This window comes from Puntigrus tetrazona, unplaced genomic scaffold (genome assembly GCF_018831695.1).
Source record: "Puntigrus tetrazona isolate hp1 unplaced genomic scaffold, ASM1883169v1 S000000001, whole genome shotgun sequence".
NCBI lineage: Eukaryota > Metazoa > Chordata > Actinopteri > Cypriniformes > Cyprinidae > Puntigrus > Puntigrus tetrazona.
In genome coordinates this window covers 316,002-329,333 of record NW_025047681.1, presented here as the reverse complement: position 1 = coordinate 329,333, position 13,332 = coordinate 316,002, and the positions used below count along the sequence as shown (strand labels likewise).

Sequence of the window (13,332 nt, the reverse complement as noted above, 5' to 3'; positions counted from 1 at the left end):
TCTCATCCTTTCGGTCATGACCCAAAGCTTGTGACCATAGGTGAGAGTAGGAACGGTCGACCGGTTTACCTTCTTCACCATGACAGACCAGTACAGTGAACGCATTACTGCAGAAGCTGCACCGATCCTTCTGTCGCATCTCTCGCTCCATCCTCCCCCACTCAGTCCGATTGAGAACCATGGCCTCAGAGTTAGAGATGCTGATTCTCATCCCAGCAGCTTCACACTCAGTTGCAAACCTTCCCAACGCATACACTGTAGGTCTTGGCCAGATGCAGCCAACAGGACAACATCATCCGCAAAAGCAGAGACGATATCCTGTGGTCACCAAACCGACCCCATCCAGCCCCGACTGCACCCCAGAAATCCTGTCAATAAAAAATAATGAACAGGACCGTGACAAAGGCAGCCTCTGCCGGAGTCCAACATCCATTAAGTCGACTTAATGCCGCAATGTGAACCAAGCTCCTGCTCTGATCATAACTCTATTATTCTGATCAACTCTATCTTGAAAACCCTTATCATGTCAATAAAACCAGAGCTAAAACCCAAACTCTTCTAGTCTGGAGACATCCAAAATATCCATAATTAATAATAATAATATCCAGAATTAGGTAAATATTATCAAAGAGACCTTTTGGTGACACAGCACGCTTGATCACAATGGATAACCTACCCAAATTCATCCCCTTAGCGGTGGGGAAGAAACCCTCATAAATGGTTCTCATAGCGTTTTTTGCTCTGTGAAACCTGTGTTGACCACATCGCCAAACAGGCCGGAAGGCAAGATGGGGCAACAAGGGAGAAAGTGCGATCTTGTCCTTGATGCCTGTGAGCTTAAGCCACAAGTGCTACCTGTGGAATCCATGGCAGCCATCTAACAACTAATAGCATGGGCCATCTGCTTGGTTGTATGGAGAGAGAGACTTCTGGTCATATAATTCTAAAAATGCCTCTTCGGGACGATGGACCCGCCCAGTGTGCTCAAGTTCCTTCACAGCAGGTCAGCCTGGTGGCATGCCCGCAGAAACCACTCATGGTGTGCAGGGCAGCACCAGTTTGACCCACTGCCCGAAACAGCCTTACCCACCAGAGTAGGATGTTAATCTGCAGTCCGTGGTGGTCTGCAGTGGTGGATTTCCAGGCACACAAATGAAGTCCTCGAGGGGAAGAGAGCCCCGTGAGAGTCTCCTCAATCTGGGACAATATCATGTAGACTCTGTGACTTCAAACCGTTCTAGGGATAAATAGATCACTGCCAGTGGGTACTGGTGCGACAAATAAGGCTTTACTCCATGAACAAGCCACCTTGTCAAAGGGAGGATTACTAAATAAGGGGAGAGATCGTCACTGAGCGCCCCTTCTTTGCCACCTTAGATAGATATCTGTCATTCCAACTCTTTGAGTGCTAGGGGTCTCGTGCTCCTAAATAGGATAGTAGGAGGTGATAGTAATGCATAATGATGTAAGAATAAACACTCATCTTTATATACAGTGTAGAGGATGGTCTCTGTAATCAAATCGATGATAATGACTAGAAATTAAGTGTCCTCAACTGGCAAGTGTGTGGCGCGCATAAAGTTGTGGTGGATTCTGTCCATGGGGTCATCTAAGTACTCTGGTCTCAGATGAACATCATATCTGGGTGCTGATCCACCATGATCTGGATACGAACTGAGAAACTGAGAGACAACAGTTCTGGGGTAAATCCTACCGTTCTCGCAAGCAGGAACACTGAAAAAACAAAACTTTGGAGGCATAGTGAAATATACTTGATTTATCAGCCATAATTTTTAGCATTACAATATTACAATTCATTGAGAAATTAGGAATTCTCAAGTAAAATTTTTTAAATAAATACACAAATTAATTCAAAGGGTTGTAATGAACTGAGTGAAACAGTAAATTTTATTACATATTTTCTCATATAATTTAACTGTTTTAAAGTCATTGCATTACAAAGCCAAAAATACTGGAGTAATTTTAATCTTTATTTCTTAGCATCTTCACATCCAAGGTGACTAACCGAAAGAAGGAGAAGATCCGTGCATGTTGGGATTTATCAAGCACTGAGGATGCAAAGTTAGTGTGTAAGGTGCGTTATTGCCTTTTGTAGTAATTTATGACAAATGTATAGGTTCATGATAATTCTTAAAAGTCCGATTGACTTTGTTGTATTACCTAGTAGGTTCAAGCTTCACTGCAGTCCATGAAGCACTCTTGCCACAGAAGTCAGATTAAAAACCAAAGAAATGTAAAAGTAGTGAATTTGTTTAAAACTCTGATTCGAAATTTCCATTAGGAAAGCACTAGACTCATGTGACTTGCCAATTCCTCATTTAAGCAAGTATCAGGTTACATCGATTCACGACTTTCTTGAAGCATTATATAACATAAATCGTGTGATACTTAAAAATTATACCTTCTATAGGGTGTGTGCCATTTAATCTTTGTGGATTGTACAAACGTTTCTTCTGAGATAGATTACTAAACTGAGAATAAAAGTAACTGCTAAAAGATCTGGTTAAAAACAACGTTAAAATATTGGTGATATCATTACAGATATTAATAGTACTGTAGAAATAAATACTAAAGGAAATTAGCGCAGCATAATTTTACCTATAATGGGCCATGCTAAAGTTTAGAATCTACGTAACTGGAGATTATTTGTACTCTATCATCAACATATTGTAATAGGTAGATTCGCTTCTTTTTTCAGTCCAGAAAGTGTCTGAAAAGTCTCCGACATTGGACTTATGTGTTTGGAATGAACGCATTTAATTGTTACTCCAGATGTTATGGGATTGTTAATAAGCATCACATCAGAATAAAACCTCTGCTTGTATTTCCTCCAGCTTCTGTTTAATAATTAGTTCTCAAGCATTTTTTTCTATCTTTAATATAATGTATTTTTACTAACTCTGTTGTTTCTTTAATTATAACTAATTGTGTTTCTTGTTCATTTTGCAGGCTGACTGCACTTCTGGAAATCTCCCAGATGCATGGTATTCAACCCCAGTGTACCATCATGGGCAAACAATACACTTCTATGTCTTGGGCCATGCAAGCATTGCAAATTTGATACATCAAAACGTTTTAGCACAGCACAGATTGCCACATTGGAATGCTGAAACTGCACTATTCGAGAGGATTGTTACTTTTATTGAAATAGTAAAAATGTTACATCCATGGATTATATCCATGATTGCTTAAAACTCACCCATGTGTTTTTGCATTCTCTTTGAAGTAAAACACTTTCTGATCTTGACAAATTTAGTTGTTTTCTAGAACTCCAACTCCTAGGGAAATGGTTGTCGTGTGCAAAAAGGTTTTGTTTTTATGTAACTTTAAAACTAGATATTTCCAGTGAGTCATTGTTTAATGTTGAACAAAAATAAATGCTAATTGTCTTAAGCTGTGTGGGTTTATTTAAAATGAAGACCAAAATTACTATATTTTTAGAAATATTTAATTAGATATATTTAATAAAATTAATTGAAATATTAAAATAATAAAATCACTTTATACTTAGTAACAAAACTTACTTAATATTTGGAAGGACAGCTCAGGGTTTATATTAAAAAGACAGTATAGATTCTTATCTAAAATGCTTAGAATAAATATAGTTCTTTGACACTAAAAAGTATTAAGTAATATTTAGTTTAATATTTTAAACATATTTTGAGGCTATAGTAATACATAGATTTTATTTGATTCTCTTATAATGTGTTTTATTTGAAATTATAGCAGTAAATTTTATATAAACGGTGTTAGGTGCAAATTGTTACGTAGGATTTTATTAAGTAAATTTTACATGTTATTTTTTCTGCGAAGGGACCGGAGCGTGTATACAAAGTGTCTGAGCATCGCATGACAAGTGTCTACACACCTTTTAATGCTATTTTTTGTTATTCATTAGTGCTGAAGTAATAACACCTCCTTTAAATCTGCTAAGATGTCAGTTAATTCTGGCTCCTCGTAAAACATTTGACTATGGGAGGCTGGGGCAGGTTCTATTTATTAAGTATATTTTTCTAATACAAAATCAAAACTGATAATCGTATTGATAGCTCAGTTGCATTGAATAGCCTTTCGCGCAAAAACCTCAGTCGATCTGGATGTGGGTTTTGACTGTAGTCAATTAATTCCCTATTAAAATTATAAGTATAAATTTGTGTAATATGTTCAATGCAGATATTATTATCTGAGCCCCTTTATAATAGCATCTTGATTATGCGGTTTACAAACGTGCATGTTTATTTACAAGAGACTGTATAATTCCTCAATTTTACATTCTATTTCTTTAGCTTTATTCAACGTTTCAACTAAAGGATTTACAAAAGTAACAATAGTAAAAATCATCTCACCAGAAGAGCGAAAATCTTCAGCTCATAAAAGACTAAGCTTTCTAATGCTCCGAAAAAGGATTCTTGTGACCTTTTCTGGATCCTAGCCAGCCCTCTCTCTGCACTTCTCCTCCTATCAACTTCAATTATATCTGGTATTAGGACTGTTCTGTTGCTTGTTTTTCATGCCCCATGTGCTCTGTGTGCTCCCCGGTTGATTGTCTCATTGGGCGTCTCAGGTGCATCTGGGCCAAAGTAATTTCAAGGTCTTATATGTTCTTGTTTGTATGCTTGTCAAACCGCCCAGTCTCGCTCTATGTATGGGCGTGTGGTCTCTGTTTGCCTGTCTCTCCTTCCTATCAGGATCATTAAAGACTGTTTAGTTAGTATATTCCTCGTCGTGTGCGCTTCTCTTCTACACAAACTTCACACCTAAGTGACACAGAAAAACAGTTATGTATGACTGACAGACTGCAACGGTTTGAGCAAAAAATCTTGTTTGTGGTTCACTGAAGAAACAAAGTCATTTACATCTTGGATGCCCTAAAGCGGGGCAGATAAACGTCAAATTTTTCATTTCTTGTGTGAACTAGTCCCTTTAAGTAGTTAATTTCTTGCAAGTGATATAGATAGCAGGCGGCTGGCTAAGGGAAGTTTCTTACCCAGTTAATGAGTAACAGATCAGTTGTTAATGTTAAGCTCAGCTTATAAGTACATTATGACAACACTGAGTCTGTAGAGGAGGATGCTGTAGAAGAGCAAGACAATCAAAGCAAGTATTTTTAAAAGATGGTGAAGTGTAAAACAAACTGCCTCCGGCAAAGCCCTCTGTCTCTGGCCTTTGAAAAGCTCCGGCCGCTTTGTTGGTAGAAATCCATGTGTGTTTGTGTTATTATCTTTACATGCAGCTACTGTCCTCAGGAGCTGGTTTTCCTATCTTCCTTCAGGAGAGGGAGGCAATTGATATTGAGAACCAGTTCACACCTGTCAATGGACCTGCTAAGCTGAGAGGGCAATTGTGCTGAGAAATTTCACAGTCTGGAGAGTTTTCTCAGTTACGAAGCCTTGCGACAGAAGGTACTTACGCTTCTCTTTGATAATCACAGGCTTGAACGGAACAAACATATTAACTGAAGAAGTTTTAAAGACATTTTAGGAGTTAGACAGACAAGTGCAAAATATATTAACGAGAAACCATTTCTGAAAACCTCTGTGCCAGAACAAAATGGACTCTGTATGTCAAATGCAATTTTAGACACTATAAATTACAATGCTTCTGAAATTACTTCTTCAACCATAACATATCCGATGAACAATGGCATGTTTTTTGGCACAAGGCAAGTGTCGGTGGTGTGGAAGCTAAAACCGAATAGCTCAGTACTGGACAGTGCCAAAAGCGGTCCGGCTTTTTATTTCCTAGATGAGGAGATGACAAAGGAAAACTCAGACTGGCTTGATGGCTTTATAGAGTTCTTCTCAAACTACACAGACTAGACAACGGTAAGTCAGAAATAATTGTTTATTACATCTACTTGAATACAGATGCTTAACAACCACTGGGTGTGTAAAAGTACCTCATATGACGTATCCCAGAACTGTTAACTTAACCACCAAAAGTCTTTGAGATAATGAACCCAACACATGTATGCTTGATTTCATGTCTAGTCATAATTTGCTGGAATTACTTCCTCAGCAGTGTCCTTCAACACAACCTCACAAAATAAGTGATACTTAAAGTCCATTAAGTATACTTAAGTAAGGTTCAAGTATATTGTAACTATTCTTTATGTAGTATAATATGCTTGTACATGTACTATTTCCAGTATTAATTCAGTAGTAGTTTTTGTAAGTGTAAAATTTTGAGTAAAAAAACAGCACATTTATGTATACTAGTAGTAACTGAAATGTAAAGTAAATAGTGTTTTCTGTTGAATTTCCCCAGGTCAGTGTCTCTTACTTTACATCAGTATCGAGACAGAATGAGTTCGAGACCAATTCAGACTCTGTGATCCCCTGTTTCTCCATTACGTATTTTCTGGCCATCACCATCTCCATTCTGTCTTGTATGAGGTATCACAAGGCATTACAAACAAAATGTCTGCCAAAAGCCGAGCCAAATTAATCAAATAAGCTCATCTGATCGTGTCTCTCTTTCGACAGGTTGGATTGTGTCAGGACAAAGGTGTGGATGGCTGGTTTTGGTGTTGTTCTGCTGGTATTGCCGTCTTGGCCAGCTTTGGACTGCTCCTTTTCTGCGGGATGCCGTTTGCCATGACCGTGGCCTCAGCCCCCTTTTGATTCTCGGTAAACTTCATTCATTTAATCACCTAGCAGAAGTCTCTCGGCTGATGTTCACAGTTTCTGCTTTCCCCAGGTGTTGGTGTTGATGACATGTTCATTATGATTTCCTGCTGGCGAAGACCGAAGTTGATAAAACGTTGAGTTCCGCTTAGCGAGAAGCGTATAAGGAAGGCTGGCGTGTCCATCCACGATCCTGCCACGCTTCGACCAGGGCGTGCTGGCTTTCTACATCGGACTGCTGGCGCCTTTCCGCTCGGTGCAGTCCTTCTGCATGTACACCAGCACAGCTCTTCTCTTCTGCTACATCTTCAACATCACCTTCTTTTGGCGCGTGTCTCGCACTGAATGGAAGGAGAGAGAAAGGCAACAGACACTGGCCTGACCTGTATGAAACTCCCAGAAACCAGTGGTCATAGCAAAGGTTGTTGCGCTGGAGGCGACATACGATAAAATTACACGCAAGGAATATGCCATGCCAGTGGATTCCTTCTTTAAAAACTATTATAGCCCTTTTCTAACAAACGTGTGAGTTAAGATGCTGGGTGTGTCTGATTTACGCTGGGTATTTGGCAGTCAGTATCTATGGATGCTTCCAAATGCAGGAAGGTCTAGATTTGAAAAACCTAGCAGCAGATGGTTCATATGTGGGTGATTACTATGACAAAGAAGATGAATTCTTCTCTGATTTTGGTCCTAATGTCATGTTAGTAATAAAGAACGAGCATTTTCAGTACTGGAGCCCAGCTGCTCGTGAAAGTCTCGGCGCAGGTTTGGAAAATTTTCAAAATCTGACAATGGCAGATTCAGGCATTCCGCCTATTTCTTGGCTTCATGCATACATGCTGTCTGGGGACGAACGCCGGTTTTGATTTAGACGATGAAAACCAATTCAAAGAAAAATTAGGTCCATTTCTTATTCAGTCTGGTTTTAGCCAAGATGTTAATTTCACTAACAACCAAATTCACGCATCACGCTGTTCGTTCAAACCGTGAACATCAGCACAGCCATCGATGAGAAAAACTTGCTGAATGCATTTAGAGAAACTGCGGAAAAATGCAGGAGTTGCAAATACCTGTCGATCTGATTGTGTACCACCCGCATTCATCTATTTCGACCAATATGCCGTCATCATCAGCATCTGGTCCAAAATGTGGTGGTTGCCACATGTGCCATGTTAGTCATTTAGCTCCTGCTGATCCCGAACCCTCTGCTCTCTCTGGGTGACGCTTTGCCATCGCATCGGGTCATGTGGGTGTTGCTGGTTTCATGGCATTGTGGGATGTCAGTTTAGACTCTGTGTCTATGATTAATCTTGTTATCTGTATCGGGTTTTCTGTGGACTTTTCTGCTCACATATCCTATGCTTTTGTGTCGAGTGAAAAATCCTCAGCAAACGCAGAAAGCCACCAGGATGCTATACATAAACTGGGCTATCCGATTGTTCAGGGTGCAGTGTCCACTATAGCAGGTGTGGTGGTTGCTCGCAGCTGCTAAAAGCTACATCTTCAGGACCTTCTTCAAAATTATGTTCTTGGTCATTCTTTTTGGGGCCATCCATGGCATTGTGTTCTTACCTGTGTTCCTGACCTTCCTCGATACTTGTAAGAGTCGCGTAAAAAATAAACAAAATTTCCCAGAGAACAGTGACAGTGAGTGGAAAGTTAAAGCAGTCATGAGTCCCACCAGGCAACAGATGAACGTGATGGCGTGGTTGATCCAGACTGTTTCTGAAATTATCAATCACACAGTTATTATTAATTAAAGAAGGTAATTTCTAAATACACTATTCTGCTCTGGTTTCCCTCACAATCTACATGTAAATTTGAGACTTAAGTGTGTGTGTGTGTGTGTGTGTTTTCAGCCTTTGGTGGACTGGCCATCCATCCGTTTTTCAGCCTATAGACACTAGGGCACTAGAACTAGGGGCAACCCACACATGGGACACACACTCTACAAATTTTTTACTTTTCTTTTGGGCTTGTATCTATGTGGCTCTGAATTGGAAGTATATTTTTCATATGTTTTATTACATGTGTGTTTATTCTACTTAAATCAAGATTTGTTTTTCATTACATCTATCAATATGATTTTCAAGCGCATGATTATTTAATGTGCGCATTTTTTTGCATTTTAACAGCTTTGTATTTATAATCCAGTTACATATGAGTACATTTGATAAAAGCACATTATTGTGTTTTTATTCTTCTCTTTTTTGTTCTTATTACTCTCAGTGAGTGATGTATGATAGAATAAACAGCTCTGCTGCTCTGGATGACATTATGATAGACGTGAGCAAAGACTGTTTCCTACAGGTGTCTTCAGGACTCAATTTCTTTAAAAAAAAAAATAAAAATACATGACATGAATGAATATGTCTAGGCAAAATCAAATGAATACACCAATACATTTTTTCTAACAAACTCAGAGAAGTGTAATAATGGGAGTAATAATTGGCCAGATTTTAATAATAAAACATAGAATATTTAAAATATTTATCTCCCCTGTTCATGTCTCCCAAAATGCATAAATCAAGCATTACTTGTTAGTTCTGGCAGGTCAGGTGACTCAAGCTTGCATCAGCTGATTGCATCACAACTATAGAAACACAACATCTTATCGCTGCATTCTTATATAATCGATCTTTCCAGTATTAATCAGCAGCTTTTCCACTTGCTCAGGATCAAATAAGTCGACAAATTCCATCTCAATGCATTCAATCATGAATGTTTTGTGACAGAGGTTTGAGTTCCTACCAGATTCAAGTTCATGAACTTAACATAGACTGTTTGCCTGATGTCCTGCATCAACAACATCTTTACACAAGATCTGCTTTCTTTGCTGGGAGAAGCAAGATATTAAGGAGCGTAAGGCATCCACGTAACATCTTAACCTTCGCTTTCATATTCATTTCTGGATATTCATTTCTGGCATGCTGTTGCTTTAGGCTTATTGTGTTCCCAGCCAGCACTTTACATCGAGGTTTAAATACGGTTGAAATAAGGTCTGTTGTTGTTTCAACATTGAAACATCGATGATACGTCGTTTAATGCTGAACGGAAAATCCCAGCTTAAATGTTCAATTAAGATCATTATTGTTTATTTATTAATTGGCATTTTGCTATATTTTTATCATGACACCTAATCTAAAAAAGTATTTAGCAAATATCGTAGTTGGGATCTTCAATACTTCATCCTTTCTCCCTCAACACTCATCTGCTATATCGACAGCTTTATTGAGATGAATCCAATATTTCATAGCAGTCTCCCCTGGAACAGGTCATGTGCCGTAAAAATCAGCTAGAAGCACAGAAGAAGATATGATTACTCCATTTTCCATATCAAGGCGGACTTAAGGACAATTAAAAAAACTTAAAACATTAATTGATCTAAAACAAAGTCTGAGCTGTTCCAACTGAAAGACATCATACATCAGTGCCTTTGTTTTGTCTCGAGATGCACACAAGTAATGTTTTTTTGAAAGTACGTTCATAAAAAGTGTTTAGATGTTCTAATTGAACTATGGCCTCAGTCAAAGCCCTGTCTGTGAAACCGAGCTTTTGTATCATTGCAGGTAAAACTTTATTATATAATGCATGTTTGATTGAATAAAACAAGTGAGAGTCATTAAAAGAGTTTATGACTGGACATCTATCTAACCTTGATCAAGAACATTATAGTATAATAAAATAGATGGTGGGAAGGCAGATGTCACATTTTTACAGTACATTAAGAGTTGAAGCATGCTGAGATATTACGATTGGGTTTATTCTTCCTCATTCACTGAAACATTAACAGCATGTTCACATTCTTCCATAAACAGAACTGTCTGTGTTTTGATGCATGTACGAGAATAAAACTTTTCCAGTCTATTCAACTGTTTCCTTTAGCGCTCCTCATAGATCGTGTCCATGATGGTATAACATCTCTGCAGATGATGGTAGTTAATTCTGTATCCACTGACTTCAAGTTTCAAGTTCTAAAACATTTTTTTGTTCCACTCATCACTTGCTGCCCTATATTAAGATTTATCAATGATTTGGTAAGCTTTTATATGTTCATATAATGTGTGATGTCATTAATGGGGAAAATAATTGTTTACTATTTACTTATTCTCTTAATCCTAAAATGTGTCAATAAGGGACAGTATGACCTTAGTCTGATATTAGTATACTATTAATATATGTTCAACACTCTTACAGTGGTAATTGAATTCCAATTGAAATGCCAGCAATGCCATGTGTTATGAATTTTATGCTTAAAAATTCAATAAAATAGTGGATATTTAAAGTGTGCTATAGTGAGCTACTATTTCATGTTTTCTTGAATGCAAAGTATATTATAGCTTTAGTGCTTAATGCATTTTAGTTGTGCAAAAGCAGTTCTTAATGCAACTAAAGTAGTTGTTCAATTTATTAGACTTCAAGTTTACGCAATTTATAGTGTGCCACAAACATAACTGGTTATAATCAAGTACATAATAAATTGTACCTAAGTATAGTATTTTTCACTAGGTAGTGATGCCATGTTGACACAGAAGAGAAGTGGTCCAAGAACTGAGCCCTGAGGCACCCCAATACCTAGATGTTGCGACTTGACCCTCATCCTCCAAGGTACCTTGAAGGACCTATCTAAGAGGTAAGAGTCAAACCACTGGAGTGCGGTTCCAACACGTTGACAGGAGGATCCGGTGGTTAGCTTTATCAAAAGCAGCGGACATATCCATCAAGATAAAGATTTGAAATTGCTTTTGCCAATCTTAGGACTGAGAGCAAGGCAGTTGAATATCCACTTCTGAATCCAGACTGTCCTAGAATTCCAGACTTTTCATGTAAAGCCCAAGACACATTGCACAATTTTAGTAACTGATCTAAAAAACTTGGGTATGACATGGCCACAATTGTTTCATGATGCCAAACTTGCATCTGGGATGTCTGAAAATCATGCGACGAGTCTCAGGCTTTAGTTCTTTTCATCCATCCAAGCATATAATTCATTCATGTCTCATTTGTGTTGAAAACTGTGATATTTTGCAATTAAAAACTCTTGTTAAACATGATTTATATGAGATATTTTATGCAAAGCATTGTGTATGTACATGTATTAACATACCAACGCTTTAAAAAGACTTTATTTATTTACTGTATATATGTAACTACATCTGTATTTAATTTCTGCATTTACATTTATAAATAAACATCTTACTAGTCTTAGTTTCCATTTACTTCTTTATGGTGTAAAAAATTTTACAATACAAAATAACTTTTATTTGAACATTTTATGTCTTAACTGCAATCGTAAAAGGTTCAGTATGAAGTTTGATGTTTGCATGCGGGCGAGAGAGTGATTGCCAGTCAAATTGCTTGGTGGAATATTTAAGGGTGTTTTTGCAACTAAAGGGCAATATTGACTCTTCGATTGTTATGGATCTGCCAGGCTCTTCCACCAGCCAACCACCATCCAGCACCCCCACAGCCAACCACAGCGTTCCCAGTCACCTGAGTTCTAATCAGTCACGCCGTGCACCTCATGATCACCTCGTCAACACCAGCACAAAGCACATGCCACAGCTCCTCAGTGTCCGGTCTCCATTGCTACACAAAGTGGACCACCACTAAAGCTCTATTGAGTCAAAGCTTAATGAATACTTACCTTGAAACTTACCTCTTGTCTTCTCCTCCAGTTCCAGTGTGTCGCCTGTCTCTCCATGTATCAGAGCCAAGTTCCCGTCAAAACAGAGAATCAAGTCAAGCCTCAGCTATTATCAATCAAAACTGCCAACGGATTCATTAATTACCTGCCATCGATCTCTCTGTCCTCATCTGTGTCAATAAACATCATTATCATTTCACTCACCTGTGTTTTCATCCATTTCAACTTTTGACTTTTAGTAAAAAAATCAACCCCGTGAATTTTGTATAAAGTATAAATATGTTTAAAAATAAAACTTGCTTGTCTGTAAAACTTGGGGGTAGTGTTAGAATTAAACGTGTTTATGCCACACTCGGCCTGCATAACACGTGAAATGTTTTTACAGACCATTTCCTTTCCTATTGGTAGGTAGCCAAATGCATATAAAGGAATGAAAGAAACTCTTTATATATCTAAGAACAGAATGAGCATTCCTTAAACATACTTATATATAAAAAAAAAAAAAAAAAAAACAGGATCTTATTTCATAATTCATAATTCCTAGATTTTATAAAATAATTCACCCTTGGCTGTGTTTACTAAAAGCATTGTAAGGTAAAGTTTGATCTTAATATTAAGTGTCTGTTTCCCAAAAGCATTGTAACTTAAATAGCACTTGTAAATCATCAGAGATCTACGAGTGCTACGGAGTAATCGTAAATACCAGTAATAAGTGTATCGTAAGGAGAGAGTAATGAGGTACAACCATAAAATTTATTTAACTTCAATGTGACTTTCATTTTGTTTTTAAGTATATTTTGATTCTTTTTATTCATTTATTCCATTTAGAAATAATAATAAATAAAGAAATAAAACAAAATGACATTACTGAGCACAAATAAATTATATAATAACAAAGTACACTTGTTGTATATGAACACTTTAAGGATAGTGCAAATGTTGTACTACAAACCGGGTGGAGTTCGGACCCTCTTAAACTGATGTATCGCAATGAGTCCCTTAACCTCAACCGCATCAACAGGGTTTTTCTTTGTT

General features: G+C 37.7%; 1 pseudogene; it reads left to right on the top strand.

Annotated features, from left to right (window-relative positions):
* The first annotated feature begins 965 nt into the window (after window positions 1-965).
* LOC122331443 lies at window positions 966-12,263 on the top strand (annotated as a pseudogene).
* Window positions 12,264-13,332: the final 1,069 nt, after the last annotated feature.